General features: G+C 38.6%; 1 protein-coding gene across 1 annotated transcript in view; it reads right to left on the bottom strand.

Annotated features, from left to right (window-relative positions):
• agbl4 (ATP/GTP binding protein like 4) overlaps positions 1 to 25,929 on the bottom strand; it is a 303,108-nt gene that overhangs the window by 35,817 nt on the left and 241,362 nt on the right. The gene's annotated exons all lie outside the window — the stretch shown is intronic.

Genomic DNA, 25,929 nt, shown 5'->3' with positions numbered 1-25,929 from the left:
AATTTGCACAAGAGTGTGTAACTTGTCTTTTTGTGTCTCTGTGTTGACCCTCTGATGAACTGATGACCTTATAGGTCAGGAAGAGTTTTAAGTTGAAACAGAGAATTTCAGAAGATTTTCTCTCTGAAGTTAGGATCAAAGACCACATAATATTGCAAATATTAAACTACCAGATTAATCACTCATGGTTTAGTTTACAGTTTGAAGATAATTTCTAAAAATATTTAAAAGCACCACTGCAGACAGGCTAAACAAGCAGCATCCATCCATTGCATCTCAAGTCCAGTTGAAATCCGCAAAGGTCAAAGTTTTGTTGCTGTGTTTTTCTTTTGCCAGTGTTTCCCTTCTAATCTGCTGTTGCTAATAGATGAAAGTGATTGTGCACCTCATTGCTATACACAAACTTAATATCTTATTGATCCCCTTCGCTCTCTTCTGCTGAGCAGAGAAAATGCTAATTAGTAACAGGCTATGCTCCTTTCCTTCTCCTTAATTCCAATTTAACCTCAGACAGATGTGTGCATTTGAGTCTGTTTAAGTAGTTAGGAGATGTAAAAAAAAATTGCTTTGTTCCATTAAAATGCTCCGCCAAAGATTTTATTTTGCTTTTTCCTCTTTCTGCCCTTCACAGAGACAAATGGGTTTGCCATTCAGGAGTCTCTGTGGGGCGGAGCGGGCCGGTTGTTGTAAATGTGAGCGCTTGCATCTTGACCGGATGCAGGCAGCACGTTGGCTGTGAGATTTCATCCCGCAGAAATTCTGCCTTGGCCTTAAAGCGGAGGCTACCACATGTACCCGAAGAACAAGACCATAGAAGTGACATACACAGCAAGCATAGGAAAGCAGTAAATGGACAGACACACATATCCCTTAGTTAAACCAGGAAGCTGGAGCAGAGGAAGCTGCCAAGGTCCCGACTTCTTTGGGAATCCAGCCATCATGGCCATGCTACATTTAGTCTTAGCGATAGTGTGCCCTTGCTGCTTCATCAAAACTATCTCTTCCAGCAGGCTCTTGGAGTTTACAAAGGATGTACGCTTTATCCCACATCGCCCCGTGTGTCTGTGTGAGTATGTCTCCTCAGAGTGCTAACAAATGCTCCCCAAGCAGTTGTTGTGTTTATGTGCCTGTATCTCTGCTTTGCTGAGCAGCCAAGCATTGTAGCACAAAATTAAGTCCAACTATTCCATGCAGGCTCCCCACAACATCCTCAGGGAACCTGCAGAGAACAACAACTATAGATGGAGTGAAGGTATGGAAAGAAAAAATCATTTTGACTCAGGTGAGGGTGGCATTTCACAAGAAAAGGTTGGGGTCAGGTTTCAGCTGACCCTCAAGGGCAAAGTGATGCAGCAGCATCTCCTGACCCCAAGGTGGCAGTGAAGATCAGGAGCTGGGGCATTAAAGAGAAAGAGGGGGAGAGACGCTGAAAGAAAAAGAGCAGGTAAGAAAAAAGAAATAGAAAGGTAAGGAACGAGACTGAAGGAAATCTTTCAACACCAGTCCTTAAAATCTGAAGGCTTTTTCTTGACAGTTTTCAGAAATTGTTGTAAGAGAACAGGAGAAGTAAACAACAACAACCCTTCAACAATAAATGCTTTCCAAGTGCACCAAGCTAAATGTCAAACCAGAATCACTGTCTTGTCAGCTAGATAAAACACATGTTTTGTCACCTAACAGATACAAAAAAAATCACATTTATTTTTAAAATGATATAAACTCAGGGAAGACTGGAGAAAAACATATGAGAAACTCAAAAGAGCCCTCACAATCATAAAATAACTTAAATCAATTTATTTACTAACTGTGAAAGAAAGAAAGAAAGAAAGAAAGAAAGAAAGAAAGAAAGAAAGAAAGAAAGAAAGAAAGAAAGAAAGAAAGAAAGAAATATAAGGGAAAAGAAAGAAGGATGGAAAGAAAGAAACTTTCCTGTTGTTGCACAAAAAGGTAAAAAAATGAACAAAGGCCTCTTAGTCTGCTGTGTCTTACAGATGAGTATATAAAGCTGAGAAAAGGATAAAAGATAGCAACAGCTCATGAATACAATGTTTAAGGAGAAAAGCTGAAGTCAACCCCAACAAGAATATTACTTTATAAAAATAGCCTCAGGTAAGAATTTACCACTCGACTCACCAAAGCCGGTATGTATAAAATATCCACTCCAAATCCCCCTATGGGAAGAAGCAATTGCTCCTCTTGTTAAATCATGACTTAAACTACATTTGTCTACATTTTACAAGCTAAAACCAGACCTGATTATTACCCAACATGCAAATATAATAAATGATTTATGTAGGATCTCTTTGATGGCTGAGAGATGAAAAAAAAAAAGAGAAACCTCTAAAAAAATTATTTAAAACAGAAAAATATTAGCATCTTTTAGTCTCGAGATGTTACAAAACTGTAAAACTTTGGGATGCCAGGGAGAGTGAGAGCCATAATCTAAAAATATGTAGCAGTGGAGAACCTCCCAGGAGGAATATAAAATAGAAAGGAAAAAGTGTTATGTAGTGAATTCGTAAATGAGAAAACATATTAAAAACAGTGATTGTGCTATATTTTGGTTTGTGCATGAAGAATGTACTTCCTGCAGGACTATTCTCATGCTGCCACTCCTCCCGTGTTGGGGTGTCTTTTTTATGCAGCAACACCTAATGTTTGGAAGTGGAATTGCAATCAACCACAGCAGTATGAAAAGTCACTAATGGAGGAGATAAAATAGGTCAATGTGCTTAACACAGAACTTTTGTTAAATAAAAAAGCTTATGAACATGTTACTGCTTATAAAACTCAATGCACAATTTTCATAAGAGTACAGCAGCCGATAGAGGCTTAAGTGATGAGGGAAGTAGCATAAGCTCAGTCACAAAAAGAAAAGTCAGCTAGGCAGTCTTTTATACAAATAACTAATGCATCAGGTAGATCTACCTATATATATACAGTATATATATAGATCTATCTATCTATCTATCTATCTATCTATCTATCTATCTATCTATCTATCTATCTATCTATCTATCTATATAGATCTCTCTCTCTCTCTCTCTCTCTCTCTATATATATATATATATATATATATATATATATATATATATATATATATAGACGTATATATATATAAATAAAACAACCATTACGAGGGATTTGCTCACTCCACATCTAATTATCCATTACTGAGATCCCTTTTCTCTGTGATTCCATTGGATCAATAAAGTTATTTATTCAATCTAAAATCTAGTTTGAAAATCCTCTTAATTAGATGCAACAACACACCACAGACTTCTCTATGGTACATCCCAGTACTTTTATTTTTATCTTAGAGAGGCTTCACCTCCTGGGCACTTCCCTTATAATGAAGCAAATGTAGTCAATCATAACTCTTTTGTGGGTTTATCGAAACTCTTTCCAGTTGTTCTAAAACACACCCCAATTAATCAAGTACCATAATCTAATATAATTTAACTTACATTTTAGTGTTTTACTCATGGCTTTTCCTAACATTGAAGACAAGGCACATAATAAAAGCCAATATAGTTAATCCTCATACCACAGTGTGACTTCATGTCCAGGAGCTGCTGTCATTTTCTCCTGGAGTTCATGTTACACTCCTTCTGTTTCTTAATTTTACTAAGCGCATTGTGATGTGAATTCTTCACTGCCTCCTTGCTGATCAGAACATCTCACATCTTCTGAGTGCCATCAGAACAGCTCAAAACACTGTTAAGGGAAAATAAATATATGAATGAGTGTGCATGTAAAAATTGATGGAAGCTGGGGCGGGGAGCGGGAGCTTGTGGGTGACAATGAGTGAGTGAAAGCAGCAAGAAGCAAAATTTATGCCCACACCTCCAAATCAAAGTGCTCCCTCAGCATTTTTCTCACCTGCCAATGTCATGCGCCGCACGGCACGGCACAGTGCAGATCATTCTACTGCCGCTTGCCAGGAAGTGGGGGTAAGAAAAAATAAATAAATAAATAAAGGATGTCAAACTCAGATCAGCTCAGATAAATATGTAAATTATGTCGACGAAGGAAAATGCTGGTGAATAAAAAAAGAAAAATACAACATAAATCAAATGGATTCTGAAGGTCAGTCCTGATTGTGCTGATCAGCTCTTTCTGTGACAGCCCTCTCAGGAAATTTGGGCCCGCTCTCATAAGTTGTGACATGATGTAATTAACTGAGATTTTGGTCGTCATTTCTCTTAAGCCTGTACAAAGGAGGCCCTGTCAGGAGTTCCTGAAGACAAGGCATTTATTTATAAGAAACTACCCAGTTTAAAAGAACATTTAATCAAAAAGATGCTTTTAAATCTCACGTGTGTCTAAGCTTTTTTGACATGGAAGACACTAAACTTTACAAGTCTTACATAGCATTGATTTTTAAATTGAAGCAGATAAAAACAAAATCTAAAAATCTTTACGGCCCAGTTGGCACGGTTGCCCTGTTCATCACAAATAAACACAATTTTTCACTGCAGGTCTCAAAAACCAAGGCCTCCCCATATCTCTGTTCTGCGGATTTTACACTGTAATAAATTGGCTTCACTTTGGCGAGATGGCAACAAGCCACGCTCGACGCTCTGCTCGCAGCGTAGCATCGAGGATGGGCCTGAGCCGTAAATTGTCACTGACGTTGTATTTATACAGAGCCTTGAAATGAGAGGCAGCGCTGTGCACTGACCAGCCGAGTGAGGCTCAATGGGCATCCAGCCGTTACACACACACACACACACACACACACACACACGCTCTCGCTCCACCCGCTGTAACACCGGAGCCCGCTCCCACCTCAAGGACGACCAGACACAGAGAGGCGGAAAGCGGGAAAAAAAAAAAAGAGGCAGACGGAGAGGGCTGGGGTTGTGCGCCAAAGTGCAGAGGGCTCTAAAGTGATAAGAGTTTTATGATTCTGTTTTCTTCCCCAGGAATTGACCAGGCCCCTGACTTAAATTTTTGTGTGCTGACATGTGTGTAGGTGCTGGAGAGCCTGTGGTGTGGTTCAGATTTATTCAGCTCATCTTATTGTGGGGAAGCAAGGGTTCTGCCAAGGCCTCCACACACATTCATAAAGCATCTCCTGTCACCAAACGCACCGCGAATTACACAGCTAACCCTTCGAAGAGAGGGGAGGCAGGAAGCTCTGCAGAAATATAGCTAATTGTTATACAATAAAGCCTTCGTTTTCTTTGAGACAAACAAGAATGAACATTAGTGTACATTAAATATACAAACATGGAAAATTCTTTTGGCAACCGCCGTTATGATGCGTAAAAAACCATTAAAATAAATAGATTTTCACTTGCATTAGCAAAATGTCATCCTGAAAAATAATCCAATATTTAATTTGGGTACATTATGCAGCAGGAGAAATAAAATAGATGTTAATAAATAATGACTTCAAACAATCATGGGTAGCCCAATACCCTGAAACATAGATGTAACTTAAGTGTATTTATGAAGATTTTGATAGTTAGCTACTGCAGTAAAGTTAGTTTTAAGGCTTTTTACACACCTTTACCATGGGCGCCAATGAATAAATTAATTTACGTTACTAGTGAAAGGGACAGAAACAGCAAGAGAATTTCCAATACCAAAGCACCAAAAGTGATGTAATTGTAATTTAAAAACGCACTCAGTCAAATCCAGCATAATCTATTGTTGTGTGGTATTACACCTGGGAAGGGAATCTGTTTTCAAGTGATGTTCTTTCTATTGAGAATAAAAATTATTTGTTTTGCTTGCTGCAAATTATCCTGATGAAAAATGCCTTGCCATCCTTGCCTAACTAGCTGACATTTTAAGATGACTTATGACGTGACAGCAGATTGCCAGGGTGAAAAACAAAATTCATCAATCTTCACCCCATCCTGCGATGCACACTGGAAACCTGTCCAGGGTGTACCATCCCTCTCGCCCGATAACCGCTGAACACTGGCACCCCCGCAACCCTGCAAGGGTCGGCTGGATGGACAGACAGAAATGTAAAGTCAAAAACTGTTTCAGTGGCTCGATTGTCTGGACTTTGACTGCTAAGATGTTTTCCAAATATCAAGTGGTTTTTGAAGACGACGGTAATATATTTGTAGCCAGCAATGCAGATGACTGCTAGAGCTCATCTCAGTGGATTTGGTCTGCAGTTTCTTGAGTTTGACATGGTACAGACAAAAGGATTAAAAACTAATCTGGTAGTGACAAAGTTGAAATGTTAATTGAATTGGATGAGCCACTGATTGATGTCATGACCGATCCGAATCTGAATTATAATGATGGAAAAGGCATTGCTATATTTTCTTCTTTTACTTATACAATTTATTAAGTGCTTGTGTAACCTCAGCCAAGAGGCAAACTCACCGAAGATTATTCTTCAACTCAAGTGCTGTGCAAAGTCTTGTGTCTACTGTGAAAAAGACACAAACCTGTGGCAAAAATAAAAGAGGACAAGCTGATGAGATTTTTTTTTCAGGTGAAGTCACCCCTACATGCTCATTTCCTCTATCATGACTATCAGGTTTATGTGTGCAGTTGGAGAGCTCAATCAAAAGCAGAGGTGCTTTGGTCAGCGGTCGGTAAGGAGAGGATTACAATGCCCATGTTGAGACTCAGTGATTGGCATCACATTCAGACAGAAAGAGGAGGAACAGAAAGGGAGGGCAAAGAAAATTGGTTGGCAAAGTGATAAAAGCACTGACTTGAAGGGAGCAAGAGACGGGGAATAAAAAAGGAAACGATAGAAGGGCGAGAGCAGAAGAAACCCTTGAGAAGGAAGCATGTAAATACGCCAACAGTGTGCCTCTCAAGTGGAGATGAAGAGGCGACAGGACAAAAAAGCTCTGAGCACTGTGTGATTATGGATCAATTTGCTACAATCAAGCCCCTTATGGCTGGTCCCTGTGAAATGGAGAGATTTCTGTTCCTCAAGGGCAACCGTGATGACAGTGGAGGTCACAGACGATGGGAGTGACAGACTGAGACGAGCAGACAAAGGGAGACGAGTGTTGGGGAGACAGGAAGGAGGGGAAACAAGGTGCTATCCCGCCATCAGTATTCAGGCCTGAGCTGAAGGGCTTTCTAATTATGTTAATGGGGAGATGGTGGTGAAATGCAGGCCTTTGGCCGTCATTGACCACACAGCAGAGAGCTATCACTGTGAGCTGTGGGACTATTTGGGTGACATAGATGAATACACTATGACCGTCATATTAAATCTCCTACCATGATATTAAAGAAGAGCTGGTCTCTTTGATTCACAGCTTCTAACCTTTTAAAACATGTATTCAGATGTGAGTTTGCTGTAATGGTGATAACACCCAACAGTTAAACACCCTGGAGTGCTCTTGTACATCACTACAGCAAATAGCAGCTTCAGTCCACAGAGCAAAGAGCTGCTAAATTGACACCACTTTCAATTGGTCCTTTTTCTAGAACATGCGTTTAACTTATGTTAATATAATTATATAGATTTTAATAGCATATTTATATAGAGTAAAAGACAACATTTCACAGTATAACTCCACTGGGGACAGAAATCAGCCAGGAATTCCAACATTATGTATTTTAAAGCTTTAAGACTGAAAAATGATCAAAGAGTGCATCGGTTATTTTGACATAATGAACATGAATTCATGAATATACACTCTTAACCATTGCAGAGTAGCTGGGGACATGTCAAGCATGGAGTCCATCTGTGAAGGATTATGTATTCAATCATCATAGCATGAATATTAGAAATGCACAGAGAAACCAGATGGTGACCAGAAACTGATGATTTTCAGCTCGATCGCTCCGAACTGATGAGCAGGCGGTCAGAAACTCAAAAGTTATTTTTTTTCCCAATTAATGAAATCGTCATGCTGAGTGTTATGAAGTTAAGCTGACAACTCTCTTTAGTGTGGATTAGTGTATGTTACTGAATGAAGAATGGTATTTTCAACACTATTCCTCTATTGTCTGATATTGTTGTTCTAAAAGAAAAATCTGAATCAGATTAAAACTTTACCAGAACTTTACAAGAACTTTACAATTTCTTGATTGGAAATTGGCTACACATAATCAAATTGCTTAAGATAAGAAAAGTTTTCGCACGTTACTGTATCAGCGGGGTGCAGCGCGATGAGCAGGGGTACATTTCCTTAGTTATGTCATATAGTGCTCTCCTAACGTTCCTCCTACTGCGCTACCATACTGTGGGCAGAAAATGGGCTGTTGCATATGGCTCAATTATGTATTCAAAAGTCTGGTATTAAAAGGACAAAACTGTAAATGTACAAAATACTGAAAAGGTGAAATGGCCACCCTATTTTAATACCGACAGTGTCTAATTATATATCCTACCTGAAACCATGTTAGCTCTACTCTGTAGAGGCTTTGAAATTATGGAAAATCAAACTGACTCTTTTTTTAACATCTGCTACAACCAATCCTGAATTGTGAGACAAGCCACTTTCCAAACAAATAAGAATCTAGGAGACCTTTTTTCTATGATTATAGCCTGTTGTCTGCATGGACATCTTTATTCCTTCTCCATAGAGCCAGTAACAGCATCAGAATTTTCTTCATACACTTTAGATGCCACCCATATCTCCTAAAGTCTCACGCTGTTCTCTAAAAGCCCTCTAAGTCTTCAGAATTACTGTGATAGACAGTCAGCATAAAGGGCATAACAGAGATCCACAAACACAGAGACAAAGCGGGAGCTCTGTCAAGTATCAAAAGCAATAGGCCCCTTTTAGCGATAGGATACGGACATCTGGAGCAAAGTCAGAGGCGGAGATTGCTTAGGGTTTCAAGGCATTGGTCACAGGCCTTTCGGAAACCCTGACTCCTCTCTTGGCTTCAGAAAATGATGACAGGAGGAGAGGCACATAAAAAGGAGGGATGGCTGGTCTGTGCGCAGCATGATACAGAATCAGAGGCAGCCAGTAATAGCCTTTTTTGAAGAATGCACCACTGAACTTTAAGGGCCGTCTTGCTTGAAAGGACAAGTTACAAATAGGAAGAAAGGACTGAGAGAAATGATTTCCCTGGGATATACCCCCCGCTGTGCTGGCCTATCGCCACACCACACTGTAAGAGCGCATTTGTGCGCATGTGTGCATTGGAGCACGTACGTGACTGTGTATTTGCAGGACACAATCAACTACAAAAAAAAAGGCTACATGTGCACAAACTGACACAAAATACATGACCATGTCCCTCTGCGTCTGATAAAACGAGAGGTTGGAGCCTGGTCCTGAATATCAGTGAGATGGCAGAAAGAAGCTGTAACTAAAACTAATTTGACAGACTGTACAGACGGGGAGTCCAATGTACAGACACAACTGATGTGTAGTTCTTTATTACTTTGTCTCTTCATACCTATCAATAATTTCTGAGACACAACAAAGCAGCTGGGCTGAAGTAAACATCCATAGAGCATCCCAGCTTTAATAACCACACTCATGCCTCCTAGCTATGTCTTTGAGTCAGTTTTTCTTTTTCCACTTCTGGAAGGTCCTACCTAAAGCTTTCTTCCTTGTCCATTGCTACACTAAGTTAGAAATCAGACTCCTTCTCTGTGGTTTTGCTCAAATTATTTGTTATTGTTTATTTATTGTTGACTGAATACGGCACATGAGTGTGCGTGGCACGGCTCGCCTCGGCCGGGGCGGTAGCGGCAATGTCATTCAGCAGTTTAGTAACAGTCCATTACCTTGTTAATACCAGTCTAATGGGCAGTCTGCTATTTTAAAAACACAGCCATGTTTGTGCCATTAACAACCACTTAGTGCTCGACTCGAATCAACAGGCCGCTGGGACGCACCAAAACGACATTAAAGCAACAAAAGACAACGTGATAATATGCACTCTTCATTAACAAAAAAGCTGAGCACATTTCTTCCTTAATTTACACATGAAAGAGCTCCCAAATGTGTATAATGTTAAAAGGAGTATTGTATGGTAAAGCAGTTTTGTTTTCTTGGTGTTATACCAGTCTACAATTTAGTAAATGGTCTAAAACATCTTAAGTTGGCCAATAGAAAGAAAGAGTTGCGTAGGTTCAACATATTCTGCTATTTTTAAACATAAATGCGAAGTTACAGGATGAAACTGCTTCATGGTAACATTTATACATCAACTCCCACCATTGTGTCTATGGTGGAAGAAATATTGTGCTTTATGAAAACATGAACTTTGTGAACGGTACTTGCTGCGTGCGCATGTGGTGCCCCTGTAGTTCGGGGCGCCAAAAGGCACAGCGGATGTTTCATATGCAGAGGTTGCAGTCCTCAACTCAGTCATCCTCGGTTCCATTCCCAGCCCCAGACCTTTTGGTCCATGTCTTTCCTCTTCTCTCTCTCTGCCCAGATATAATGAACAAAGTCCACTAGTGCCACATAAACCTTGGAAAAAAGAACCTTTAGTTCAAGAATGTGGTACCAGCTCAGTTCAAGTGTGTGTGAAAGTAGATCCAGTGATACCTTTGGCTGTTTAACACTTTTCACTGTGCATGTTTACATCACCTAAATAAATTTTCAAGAGACTCATCTATTCTGTACAATAAACACAGGTTTAACCCCACACTAAATGTAAACACACACACACACCTTATGGCCGAGTCTTTAAATCAAAATGTAATGAATTACATTACAGGGCCTTTGTCTACTCGAGGAAGGTGCCTCTTCTTGAATTGTAGAAAAAGATTGATGCCCTCACAACATGGCTAACACATAGACATAAATCAAAAGATACAGGGTTTTGTTGCCTCTGCTTGCTCCCAACAGCAGTATTTTGCCACTGCTAGTGCAGTTCCTGACACTTTTATCCCTGACAATTGTGTGTTATATTGTGAGGGTTGCACTCTGTGTTCTCACATAAGAAAGAACAGTGTGACAATGGCTCCAACAGTGTGCTGTCGAAAAGAGTTGTGTTTTCTTCCAGAAACTGTGAGCACTGGTCAAAATGCTTGAAAAAAGAAAATCAGGGATCCACACAAAACCTGAGTCCATATGTATAAAACGTATTCAAGAAACAACCAACATCCTGAAATCACGTTTCACGGTGACATACATATATTAGAATTACGCTAAAACCATTTTTCATCCATAAAAGTATTTACACTGCCTTGAATAAATACATGTACATTTTGAATTTTGTCACATTTATATTTTAAAACCAAAAATCTTAGAATATTTTATACAGATATTTTGTGATAGACCATAGATGGAAAGTGTCTATGAACATCCGTTTTGTATGCCACAGATACTATTGGATTTAGGTCTGGACTTTGACTGGGCCATTAAACACACTTTGATCTAAACCATTTAATTGCAGCTCTGGTTGCATGTTTACTGTCGATGTCCTGCTCCAAGCTGAACCCTTACCCTCTAACAGGTTTTCTTCCAAAATTGCCCTACATTTTATTCCCTCCATTTTTCCATCAGCCCTGACCAGTTTCTGAAGAAAAGGCTCCCTACATATGATTCTGCAACAAGTTTGTCTCACTGAGAGGATGGGGAGTTCAGGGTGATGTGTTGTATTAATTTTACTCCACATGTGGCACTTTGCATGAAGCCAAAAAAATTTAAGTTGTTCTGTTCTTGACCAGAGCATCTTCAGCTTTTGTTGTTTGGCGGATCTCAGTGGTTTGTGACAAATTGCAAAGAGAATGTTTAATAGCTTTGTTTCAAAAGTGGCTTTTTTGTTGGTCATCTTCAAAAAATGGCCACGTTTATTGGCTATTACACGAGGTGACAGTTGTTGCCATGTCAACCATGTCTCACTTATGTGCAGTAAAACAAGTAGTAGTAGTTGTGCTGTTTACAGATTGTCTCACTTAAACTGTTTCTCTGGAGCTACCATGGGCCTCTTGGCTGATTCTCTGAATAAAGCTCTCCTTAGCCTGGCCTGTGAGTTTATCATTGGTCTTTGTGCAGATGATAGATTGAACAGTTATCTATGATATCAGCTTAGGATATTGTTTTATGGGCTAGTTTTCCTTTCCACTGTCACCACATGCAGACTCACTATCAGGAATCACTGTAAAGTTAAGGACTTGATACAGTTGAGTTTTTGTCGATAGAAAACCTTTAATCAATTGGCATAATAAACTGAACTTAACCATATTGTTTTATAATTAGGATGGATTAGGACTGCATATGAATGACATTGAATATTTATAAGATTGGATTCAATTGACTACAGTATGTAGAAAGGATCTATTTTTTTTTCTTCTTCATGACAAAAATAAACATCAAAAATAAATAAATAAAAGGGGTGTGAATACTTTTTGCAAAACTACGTATTTCAAAATCCGTATCTTATTTCCAAACTTTTAAATGAAGCGTGGGGAAAAGACGTCCTGGAACGTTCTCACAGTCAATTTGGTTGCATCAATCTTTTAAACAGACTTTGAACTTGGCTGTGGCTGTGTTCAGCTCTTTAGTGATTTCCAAAGCTTTCAGCTGCATATCAGTTCTGCTAATTGGGGTTTCTTCTGTCTTTTTTCTCCTTTAAACACAGACTCATTTCAGAAGCTCATGAAAGCAGACCATTTTGGATGGCTTCTTATTCTTCACCATATTTAAAATGGTTGGTAAATTATGAGCCATCAGCCAGTTTTGTGGAGTCTGCTCCTTACTGATCTCTGTTATGTGGAACAGGATTCATAATTTCAGTGAGTCTCTAACTTCGATAGCAAAAAAAAAAAATCCCTCCCCAAGAATGCTCATTGAATTCCATTTTTCAGCACATTGACAAATAAATTGAGCTTGTTAGTGTACAAAACAATTTATTTCTTCTTATCGAATTAATTTAGGAAAACATTTGAATTTTAATTTGCAGAAACAACAAAAAATCTTCTCACAATGCCACTATCAGACCAGCACAACTGTGGTACAGATGCATGAAAGTAATTAACTCTGCCACAGTGCCGTGAAAAATCCTGGGGATTCGTAGCTGAAATTCATCTCACTGTGGGAAACAAAGTGAGGAAAATATTAAGAATTATTTCTATGATGCAAAATTAAAATAGTCAATAACCAAAAATCCACAAGAAAACAAAGCTTTGGAAAAGAAAGTTTCCATGATGCTCCCTACATTTTGTACATATTGAACATTTTTAGCTACTACTTAGGACAGGTTTTTTTTCTTTTTTAAAGGCAATGGGTATCTTTCAACTATTAAGCTGTTTTATTTATGATTTTCAACCTGGAAGGGCCAAAGCAAACAAATGACCTTTCTCCTGTCTAGATTTATTTACTACATTGCAAATAAACTATGCTGATATGATGATTTTGCGTTTTAAATTTCACTTCTTCACTCAGATTAACACGTATGTGTTTTATGTTTTGCTTTTGTTGCTAATCTGACCGCGCTTTAGTCAATTTCAAAAAATGCAATTGATTTTAAACAGCATTATGTTTTGAGGAAAGACCAACAGTTAACATACTTTGTTGCAATCATTTTGATCATGCTCTGACTAGCCAGAAGTCACCAGATTTGTCTGTTTTGTAATCGAAAGCAAACTGCAGTAGTCTGATTTCAACCAGCTGATTGGCAGTGCACAGCAGCAGGTGTGAGAGGACTTTTCTACTCCATGCTTATAGAACTACGATTACTCAGAGACTTTAACTTGTATCTCATTAAAAGGACTTTGTGTAAAAACTAGTTTTAGTTTTGGAACCAAAGCTGTTTAAAACCTTAATGTACCTTGATGTTAGTAACACTAAATACCTGAAAGTGAACTAATAAAGTTTAATCATTTGTAGAATGGTTCATATTTAATTTATTAAATTTTGCAGTTGACATTGGTCTTCCATTATTTTTATTTATTTATTTAAGCTTCCCTTTATAGTGCCGGTTACACAGTTAGTCAGTTCTGAATTGTAAAAGAAAACAGAAAATATTCACTGGGGAAGCTGGGTAAAATGCATGACAGCCTCTGAATTAAAATGCAGCGAACAGCAAGTAAATACAGACGTTCAGTTGATGAAAATAAACTTTTAGATGTGAAATTAAACAAGAAGTGAAACAGTAATTCAGCTCATCGTGTCCCTCCTCCTGATTGGCTTGCCTGATGCAACAACTGCGTGATGGTTGGTTTAGGATTAACAGGGTTTCCATGACAACATGTTGAGTTGCGGTGGAATGCATGGGTGTGTGTGGGTGTGTGTGTGTACTTGTTTGAAGTGGTGGGTTTTTATAACAGCTTTGATCAGGGAAATGTTTGTAGTGGGGGGAAAACCTGGAGAACAAATACAACTTTAGAGAGATTAGCAATTTGTGAACAGACACACACTCTCTCTCACACACACACACGGTGGAAGGGCCGTGCAAATGTCAGCTTTCAAAATGAAATCGGCAACACAGACACAGACAGCTCCTGAGCAGAAAATTACACTATTTCTATCCTTCTAGTGTGATGGAAAATAAGAAGTAGCCATATCTGCTGACTGACATGTCGGCGTTCTTTGCCTCTCCTTCACACCCGGCATGCTCATCTGTTTCAAGAAACACACCAGAACAAGTGATCCACAGCACAGTCTGTGTGTGTGTGTGTGTGTTTGCTTCACACCTCCAGGTCAAGTTAAATCAGTGCTGAGGAGATGCCAGGTGAGTGCTTTAGCAGCAAAGGTGTGACCACCTCCCCACACTCCTCCATCAAGCTATACTAAGAAGCATTTGAGCCCGTGTGTCAGCAAACTGTATGAGCGCGCACGCATGAGAGGACAAGTCAAATGGGCGCACCAGGAGCTGTGATTCAGACAAATACATCCTCACCGCTCGAGCTGCTCCCAGCCCCAGCCCAGATGGACAGCACCATATCGCTTCTCAGAGCCACAAACACATTACTCAGTCCCCAAGGTGGGAGGATAAGTCATCCGCTAAGGTCACAGGGAGGTGTTGTGTCTTTTACTGCAAGTAGTTCGGAGTTTGAAAAATGGAGCTACGAGCCTGTAACAGTAGCTGCACAATCAGAATGATAGAAGGCGGCAACATGCTGAAGAAATCCATAATGTAATCTCCCTCTGATGGGCCTGTCCTGGGCATCTTATGTTGAGAAAAGACGGATACTTTGTTATATTTTCTTCTTAGAAATAACTTATCAGCTTTAGCAATGCATATTGAAGAAAAAAAACTTTGTCTCCTCAGAGATAGCTGGAGTTTCAAATGTTACCCGCACAACATGTGAGCTTGAAATATTTTATCGGGTGTGAGCAGTAAAACGCATCAAAAGACCTACTTTGTGATCTCAGCTGATATTCTGAATAAGTTGGCGTAGTGTCTACTCAATTTGCAGGGAGACGTAACTTTTGGGCCTAGAGTAATATTTTCCAGTTAACCTCAAGAGAGTGATTTATTTAAATCAAAACTCTAAACACAATGGAAGTTGTAAACAAATTAAGTGTCCTTGAGAAAAGCTGAAGAGCTTTTCATCTTAGGGAAACCAAGCCCCTTGTTTCAGAGAGGAACTTGGCACTCTGTGCAGCTGAGAACAGGGTAACTAGGATTGGTGCCTCATGAGGACCACATTGCATATTATCTCATCCATGGGGAATTTTTAGGATATTTAATTGGTTGGGGGCATGGCAACAGAAAGAGTGGCTCATCCAAAGCATCATTTATTCAAGAAACCATCTCTATGCTTCTTGTACAACACTGTCATTCTTTGTCAACTTTCAGGAAGTTTAAGGTTTTGTGTTTGTTTTCTTTCACACTATTTTACATATTTTGAACACTGGAAATAAATGTTATATTTGTGATATAACAAAAGTATTTACAAAAGTAAATCTAACTAGAGAAGAAAGGTAAGCGTAATATTGTCACTCTAAACTCATAATCTACTGACAACACTGAAGAAAATCTAAACAATATGCAGAAAAGAACTAAATAAATTTATGTTGTACAAGAGTTCATCTCAGCCAAGTCAGTTTTTAATGAGTTTGCTTAATTTGCTTAATTTTAAATGTAAAAGATCACTAATTGCTCAATATCACATTAAATGTGTGCAGCGCATTGTGTAATCTACTTTTCCCTGTTATTCAAAGGGGCTGAGTGAGGTCAAGAAACAAGGGTCAGTGGCGGCCCAATCAAACCCTGAGAAGGAAGTCCATGGGGAGCAGCCTGGAAAATGGTGATGCAATATTAATTGGTGAAGGTGCGTGCCACGGAGCGCAGGGTTGTGCAGGGTTTGTCTCTCAAAGGAGAAGCTGTCAGGATCGGAAGAAGACAGACAGGATGAGTCTCTGACCTTGTCTGTCAGCGGGTGGAGAAGAGGAATGCTGGGAAAGGAGACCTACTGACACTCAGATCAACACTTTGCCAGTGTATGGCAAGCCTTCAGGGACAAAACAGAAAGAATGAGACACACACATAATCTACATAATATTTAACCTAAATTGTATAGACTACAAAATAATAATATATGTCTGTATGAAGGCATTATTCCTGCTTTACAAATCACAGTGTAGTTTAAAGATGTCATCATTAAAATGTCATAATTTAATTTCACTACTGCCAGTATCAAGACACAGCCAAGGTTTTAAATGGTTATGACGTTAAACCTCCTGTTCTACAGCTGGAGTTTATCAATGCTGAAAACAAGGACCTTGCTCTAACTCAACTCTTTAATAGTTGAGCTTAAGTTATTACTGAACTTAAACAAACAGCTCATCTCAGACATAGCATTCCTCACAGTTGAGCTAAGACACTGCAACAAAAAACAGCCAGTACTTCCTATTTTACTAAATAAAAGCACTTTCTGCAATAGTTATTTCAAAAATAAAATAATGTGTGTGCTCCATTGCATTCACTGTATTTTACCAAGAAAACAAATTTTAAATAACAAATACATCTTAAAAATAATCAAACTGAACATCTCACAACACTTCCAAACCTTTAGTCCATAACTTTTCAACAGTGAATTTCTTTTAATGAGATGCCAGAAAGAACATTGAATTGACCAATTTACTCCAGCAGAAATCTCTGTTAAGAAAAAAATCAGGTTGTCAATTCAACAGCAAACCAGCTGAACAGACACACTGACTGTTCCTCGGAGGTCCTACAATTAGAAAGTTGTGGGTTTGATTCCAGCTTCCTGTGTATTGGTATTTGCATATTTGTAAGTCAGTGTGGGTTTAGTGTAATGTGCTTTGATTTGTCAGTACTAATAAAGCACTACATAGATTAATTCCACTAAGATTTACAATAAAGAGAAAATTGGCCAAAAATAATACAGATAATTTTGTAGCAAATATTTTTACTTCAACTATTAGCAGGTGTTTATCCTAAAGTCTATTTATCCAAAGCAGATAAATATGTGATAGAGAAAACACTAATACAAGGTCACCAGGTCATTTGCAACAAGTAATTTTTATATTAATTTGTTTACTTTTATTTCTGATAGAGCTAAATGAATAAGATTAAGAATAACTGTTTCTTTTCTTTGATAAACAATTTTTGTTAAAAATTTTGGAGCCATTGTATTTTTACTGAATCATAGTACGCATGGCGGCCTGTTCTATTTGGTTTCATTTGGTTTCCATTTATAAGCAAAAAGACAACACTGTTTTAGAAGTAGGTTTATAGGAACTAACCAAAATAGCTCGCTCCCCGAAATAACTATGCATGCAAAGTTGTATAACTATAAAACCAAAAAGATACAAAGAAAAAATACCCAATTCCATTTTATTCCTGATGGACTTTTGATGCTGTTGATCTGAAGAGTGAGTTGTGCAACACAAGCATATGGGAGAGAGGAATGTGTCACTTGAGGACGCAAAAACAATGGACGCATGTCATCTCCAATTAACCCCCTCCCATCTGTCTGTCTCTGGTTCTCTTTATACCATTTAAACTGGGCCAGACAGCACTGTACTGTAAATATCGTCACAAAAAATAGCCTTCGTTCAAGACAAGGGACTGTTCTGCCTCCCATGTGCCTGATTAAATTCAAAAATTTTTTTATTAATATTTGATTTAATTATTCCCTGTCACATTAGATATGATGCATTAAATTATTATTACCGGCATATTTAATAATTCAGGCTGCCAAGCCGTGTGTTTCGCTGACAGTGCCATGGAGTGCTCTGACCTGCTACTGAGCGTCCTCCAGAGACAGTGAGGAGATCTGGCTCCTCCGCAGGCAGCAACAAACCCGCCTTTTTGCTAGGAGGTTGAAAACAACTAATGAATTCAAAAGAGACAAACCCATTAAGTTATGAGCACACTTCATGTGCATTGCAAACTTTTATAGTAAACTAATACTAATATCTTTTTATCTGAATTAACCCCGGGGTAATCTTGGTATCAGTGGAGGTTTTAGCCATGCAGAAACAGAGAGATGTTAGTTCCTCTGCCAAAGACAGAGTGAAACATCATGCCATGATGGTATTGTTCTGACAAATGAGTCTCTGGCTGCACTCCGGTCTTGGCATTCACTTATGAAAGAATTCATCAGTCCAATTGGCTCTCCTGCCTCGCCTACTGCACAGCTGCACCCTTTCTCTAACTTGTGGCATGCATAAACTCAGCCACATCGAGGAGAGTTCCAGGTAAAAAAACAAACAAAAAACACCAAAAGGGATTACATGCCACATCTATGCTGCTTCTCAGGGTTCCCATCCAGTGTTTTTTTTTTATATCCACAAGTCTTTTTTAATTCATTCTCAACACCTCGCTTTGGATCCTTTGCTGTGCTTCCTCCCGTCTCTCTTCCTTCCTCTCTTCGCCCCCCATCTGAGATCAACACCTTGCCGAGTGCAGGTGCAAGGCTGCCGGCAAACTGTCAGCTTGAGTCTCCTTTACTTAAACACACATGCACTCCCGCAGCTTGGTTCCAACACAGGCGATTCCCACTCTTTGAATTGGTCTCCACACAGCGAGCTAGATTACAGTCTCACTGTCAACACGTACAGAAAGACTAGCAGTGAGTGCGCTAAAGGTTGGCAAACACTTGCTGGGCACAGGGAAGGAAAATAGATTCTTTCAGGATAAAACAATGAAACGCCCGTGTTCCTACTGTAGCTAGAATAAAAACATGAATTTTTTCCAGCACACCACTGCTGCATCTTATATAAAGGTTTCCATATCTTTCACCACTTGATAATTCCCCCATCACTAACTCCATCAATCCATCATAAATGCCTAACAGATTAAAATTCAAAGTAATCGCTCATATTTCACCAAAGAGTTTCTTCTGACTAGAAAAAATATTACAGTTTTGGGAAAAGTCTTCTTTTACAAAGCTGACTAAAAATGCTGAGCAACAGCTACTGGGGGAGAGGCAGCACTGCTATCGATAAATTAAGACAAGAGTTGCCACAGATCCTTCAAAATGCTGAAGTCTTACATATTTACCATCTGAAAGTTACATTACCAGTACAGTGACATTACTAGTCTACTTGTCAATAAGTTACATTAATGAATAAGTTGTTATTCCTTTGAAAAATCAACATTTATTTATATCTGTAAAGTTAAAATCACTAATTCTAATATTTTCATCACAAATATAAAACAAGATGTCAGAACCATCAGGATGTTTTTTTCTGTCACATGAGACATTATTTAGCTTCATATCCTACAGATCAGCCCCTGTGTTTTATATCAAAAGAAAGATGACATAGAACAACTTCTGCAGTTGTAACAGCCTCAGAGATTTAATAAGGATTAAGATCAACAACCACAAAATGACTAAATACTAAGTCAAAAAATATATTTGTTCAGATTATATAAATATGTGATCTTCTGAAAAACATTAAAATGCAAAAACCAAAACCTCCACACACATACATGGCCTGAGTGGTGACCTCCATAGCTGCGAACATGAAGATGGTGCTGGTCTGCATCGCCCAGGGTCATCTGACAGCTCCAAACAAGACGCTCATTAACACCAGCCCATTAAAAGCACCTGCTGGTAGAGGCTGGTGTGTGCAGGGGTGTGTGTGTGTAAGTGTGTGTGTAACGCATAGCCATTGACAAGGGGGTGCACATTGACACTGAGGAGGGGAGACAGGTGTCAGTTTGGTCTTCAGCCACAAATCCCGTCAGAGCGATAAGTACACTTAGAAACAGAGTTGTCTAAGGATTTCAAGGTTGATGGAGCAGAGCAGACATTTTAAAGAAACATCAATATCAGTTTGGGCTGTTAAACACAGTAATTCTGTTTCTGGATTTAGCAAACAAAGACTGAGCAGCTTGGTTTTACACAACCCAAAAAGTAACTCCAGCTGCACCAGAACAAATAGTCTAACATACTCAGATTCACATGTTGGGATATTGTATTATGCTAATATTGTTTACTTTGCTGTTGGAGCCTATTGTTAAAAAAAATACAACAATCTTTGTCCACTAAAAGTTAAACAACAACTTTTCTATGATGTAGTTTTGTTTTGATTGGTGCCAGCATGATTAGCAGAAACTCTCACAGGAAGACAGAAGCTGATGAACTTCAAAGAGGATCAACTATTGGACAGGAGTAGCTGACTGTTTTAGCATTTTGAACACTACTTGTGTGCAGCAATACTTCATGTTTATGCAATGAGTATTTCTAGTTACATATTGCATAAATAAACACCAGGAGGGTAATATGGAAACATTGAAGTTTCTAACTCCGATTGATTCGATTTTTACATGTTTTGAATGTTTTAACAGGCATCGAGTTTAATGACATTAATATGATTTTACGCAGTAGACTTTATCAGTGGAGTTTATTAATCTACTCAAGTATTCAAATATAAACAATCAGCATCATATGAAAAGCTATTAAATATCTCATAACAAGTATTTTGAGAAATGCATGTGTGAAAATAATGTGTGCAAAAGCAAACCCTGACATGTTCCTTACTTTGCCAAAATTTGTTATATCTAATTAAATGTTTTTTCTTTGTTATAACTTTGGTCTAATAATTTCTCACATCCTGTAACTCGGGATGACAAGAAGAAGAACAACTATTACCAGCTGGGATGTGAGGAGAATTGTTGCATTTGTTAATTTTTAGCAATATTTATCAAAAGTTAGATTAGCAGCATACCAAGTAAGCTCAGGTCAGCAACTGAAAATTGAAAGTTAAGGCTATTAACCTCACTACCAAATGTCTGAATAGTGCACTATAGAGTGGACTAAAAAACATTACCTATAGAAAAAAAGGGGTAATACTACTATTAACTTTTTACTTTTCTTGAGCATAGAAAGTACTGCTGGATCAGTTTTCCTGCTTCTTTTGGTGTAGCTGCTCTGTCTTCTCAAACCCCCAGTCGGTCGTGGCAGGTGGCAGATTCACACTAACACTGGTTCTGCTGGTTTCTTCCAGTTAAAGGTGAATTTTCCTTTCCACTGTTGCTGTATAATTGCTCAGAATGAGGGATTGCTGTAAGGTCAACGACACACCTCAAGTGATTGTCTACTGTCCCTACATGCTTGTCCAGGAGTGACTCGATGCAATCTGCTGGGTTTCCTTAGACAGAAAACTTTTTAATCCATTTAAATAATAAACTCAAATTTAAGATAAGATAAGATTTATTTGTCATTGTCATCAACAGATTACAACGAGATTGAGATTTGCTCGACTCGAGTTAAGATGCAGGTTATGTGTATATACATAATATACAAAGATAGACATAAATAGTACAAAATGAGAAATAAATAGACATCAGAAGATGGTTGCAGCGCCTGGAGGTGTCGCAACAGAATTTACATTTTTAACAAAGTGGTGTCAAGAGCAGAAGTTCTTATGCCTTTGAACTTAGTGCTATGATTACTGCATTGTGTAATGACCAGGATCGACTAAAAAGGATGACGATGACCTGGTATGTAGGATTCTATTGAACTGAGTTTTTTCTTTTGTAAATTGCCTTGAGATGACATTTGTGAATTGACATGACGCCACCAGTGAAACAATCCAGTGGGCTTGTCAGGTACTGCCGCCCCTTACCTGGAGGAACTGCACCTCCAAAGTTGTCAGAAATCATCATTGCCAAATGGGTTAATGTGAGTTAAAACTCCAGGAAAAAGGCTCAGGTCAGTGGAAAGGTTCTCCCTTTCCACTGACCCCTGCCTTCCTCATTTCCTTAGCATAAGGGAGGAGTGAACTATTGCATCAGGTAGTCAGATATCCCCATATTCTCTATCTAAAGCTAATGATTATTGAAGGGCAATATAGTGTACAGACTTCATAATCCGCACTCTTTTGACTGAATCAAGTTTTTATTTCCAGTTTGGTTTTAGGTTGTTTAGTTTTAATTCAAGTGCATTTATTTTGTTAATGGAGACTGAGAGTCCATTTTGTTTTTGGTTGTTTTGTTTATTTTCTTTACCAGTTGCAGTGTTTAGTGTTCCTTTGAAAATAAGGTGAATGTATTTTTGGCAGGATGTGCTTGCATTATTATGTCATTACCATTAAATCAGTTTAAGATGTTCTTCAAACAATATTATCATTTACCGCAATACGTTTTGAGACAATTAATCGCTCAGCAAAATTTGTTATCGTGACAGGCCTAATAATAAGTACTGAGAGAGATGAACGCCCATCAACAGCAACTTGAATAATCTGTGTAAAAACAGGGGCAAAACATAACAATTTCTTCCACGGATCTTATTCTCCAATAATCTCTCATAATAATTTTTGCTCTGTGTTCAAAAACATAAAAAATAATCAGCCATCAATGTTATACATACTGATTTAGATAATTGCCCAGTCTCAATATCACCAGGTACAATTAAGCATACATGCCTGCGAACCTGCTTGTGTCTCTCCATTCAGTCCACATGTATTTGATACGGAAAGGGCATTTGAAAGTGTTCTGCCCAGGTTCGCTAAGAATGGGATAATCTCTCACACCTAAATATAACAGCCCAACGCTGGGAAGTCACCTTGTTGCTCAATCAACTCCAAACCCTGCTTGGCTCTCCCCGACAGAGAGAAAAATTCAGATAAACTCCCAGAACGTTTCTGAAATCGCCCCCTCCTGCTCCGGCTGATTTGCCACGTCTGTTTAGTCAGCTTCACATTACCATTTAAATAAAGAGGCTTGCTAAATGACCACTGCGAGAACATAAAAGACAAATTAAATAGTTTTTCTTTCTCAGGGCACTTTCTGTCTTTCTCTTTCTAGCTTGAGCTCCTCATCATTTTTAATTTGTTTGGTCTGAGGGGGGTATGGTTGATAAAAATATGGAGAGAAGTCCAAATGCAAAAGGATCTATTCATCTTTGATTATGAGGGATTATGGAGGAAATCTAATCTGTTCAGAGAACAATGACTCACTCAGACAAACAGGTGTGTTAATTTCTCAAAGAGAATTGATTATAAGCCAAGACGACAACAAACAAAGAAAATGGCAGGGATAACCACAAGGCATTAGGTTGGTTTCATATCAGACCTTATGATGAAAAGGAGCAACGTCCTAAAGTAGAACTGCATCAAATCAATCACAACAAAAGCAAAGCTATGAGGCACAGCTTCTATAAACTCCATGCATACTTTCAGCGCTCAATTATTTGTTTACTTAAAAAAAAGAGACAAATAAAAAACAATAAAACCAAAATGCAGCTTAAGCTAATGGTATATGGCAATTTTTAACATTTGCAGCTGAAGTGAATAAGTACAAATTAAAAAGAACATGCAAATTCTAGAGGAAAACTTGTAATTCAAACAATTAACACTCATTTTTAATAATGAGGATTAATGACATACACTGAAGGCTATACAGTCCTTCACATTTTTTGACACACCCAGTAAAGATGTGTAGAAAGGGTAAAATTTCATTGTCTTACTGTTTTGTAAGTATGTTTTTAATATCGGTTTATGGAACAGTCAGTGTAGAGCTTGAATAATAGTGTAAATTTCCTGTCCCCTCAAATTGACTCGCACACAAATTAATGTCTAAACAACTGGCAACAAAAGTGAATAAACTCTTATGTGACACTGTCCAAATTGTGCCTGATTAGTCATTTTTTTCCGTCACGTGTCCATAGAAAAGGAAAAGCAGTTGTCTTTATCAGCATAAATCACTTTGACTGTTTAAGCTCCAGGCATAAAGGCCTTAAGCTCAAATATGTTACTGAGATTTTGATATAATCTTTTTTTAAATAACACGATTTTCAGTTTTCTGGCAGAACCCATCCTGGTTTTTTTTTTACAAATCTGCTGGTATTTCAAAGTGTTCACAATTCTACGAACTAAAACAAATTTCAAATGGACCTTTGGAAGAGAAACAGGCCCAAAGTATCACAGATGTTATGGGTCTGTCCTTTACAGCGGGCGTTAGAAGCTTTTGCGCACACTAATCCTTTGCTTCATGCCAGACTCACCAGGAATGCTTTTTTTTTTCTGAAAAAGCTCAATCTTAATCTCATCTCACTAAAGCACACGGTTCCAGTTAAACTCCTAGCAGTCAGGCCAACAGACTGTATTTTGCATTGGGGATAAATGTATATGCTGATGAAGTCCTTCCTCTTATTTGTGGTGATTTTGCACCCCTATAGATGCTGACATGAACGTCGTTAGCTTGCATGAGTGAAAACACACTTGACATCATGGGCCCATCATCAAGGAGGTGAGCAGATTGTATCGGACACAGATTGATTGCCCTTGAAATCCAACAAAATTGCTTAGCTTGTAACAAGCTTTATTTCCTACATTAAATTATCATTAAAATGCTATTAGTGCAATTAGTTGATTTCCATTTTAAACAACAGCTCTACAGTGAGAGGCATCAAGAGACAAAGGCGCGTGGGGGAGGCGGTGAGGACAGTCAGCGTGAGAGGGAAGGAAAAGTTACAAGACACAAAGGAGCGAGAAGGAGGAAGAAAAAATGTATGAAGAGAGGAGAGGTGAGTCAGGAAGGATAGAGGCGACATGAGAGCAGCGGGAGCTGAATATTAAGCAGCTGTAGTGATTAGGGAGGTGCCGTGGAGTGGCACTGTGACAGTGACATTGGCTGCCATTGGCACTCCCTGCCACGGCGATTCACTGGAACCTGCTTCGTTTGGGCCATAATTAGCTTAACTGTTCAGAGAATGAAAAATTCATCATCGCTTTGAATCCTGATAATTGGGGGAGCCATCTGCATTAATAGAAGGCCATTTGGATGTTCTGTGTTTAAGTATGCATGCGGGTGAGCAGCTCTGCATACATGGGGCATGTACAAGTGTGTATCAGAGTGTGTATTTATGTTAAGAGAGGTTAGTTTTGTACTCACCCCCCAGAAGGGGTGATAAAGTCCAACATTTGTCAGTTTTTTTTTTTTTATCACTGAAGCAGCAACTAAGCACCTATCAGTGATAAGGACTTCTGAAGATGGCTGAAGGCAGAGGGGAAATTAGCATGTTGAGCTAAGACGTGGTAGCATATCTTATCAGTTCGGTTACAATCTGTTAACAGGCAGGTGAAGAGATGAAGAAAGCCAACTCATTAGTCGTGTGAAAAACAGAAATCATCAGTGCTATGTTGTCGTTTACAGAAAAGCTACATTTCTTGGTTAAATTCGGCAAGGGGTTTAATTAATGCAGTCAAACAATATTTGAAATCTCTTCTCCCCGAGGCTTTAAGGCACCATCTTTGCTTCACATTTTCCTTGCGGGGCACCAGAGTTTCTTCTAATCATTGAACATGGCCTCAATTGGTATTTGCTCACATATTTTGAAGGTGTCTCAATGTTTTTCCATATAAATGTTCCCTCATTTTTTGTGTACCTTGCTATTTTCAGAGAAAAGTGTTTTATTGGTTGTTAAACCACTTAACTCTGACGTATGAATCAGTCGGAAAGATAATTCTCCTAAACTCCAGGGATGTATCTGTGTAAGGTTGATACATTAACTTGATTTTTCAGCACTGCGTTTGCCAGAAGGATTCATAATATTTCTTGTTAGATTTAAAACCCTGAATTGTAAAGGTCCGTCTGAAAACTGAGACCTGGTTGTTCTACATGTTCCCGACAGAACATTTTACT

The sequence above is a fragment of the Xiphophorus maculatus genome, chromosome 9, assembly GCF_002775205.1.
Source record: "Xiphophorus maculatus strain JP 163 A chromosome 9, X_maculatus-5.0-male, whole genome shotgun sequence".
In the NCBI taxonomy this organism is placed as follows: domain Eukaryota; kingdom Metazoa; phylum Chordata; class Actinopteri; order Cyprinodontiformes; family Poeciliidae; genus Xiphophorus; species Xiphophorus maculatus.
Note: the sequence above shows the minus strand (reverse complement) of the source record. Positions and strands in the feature narration are given on the sequence as shown.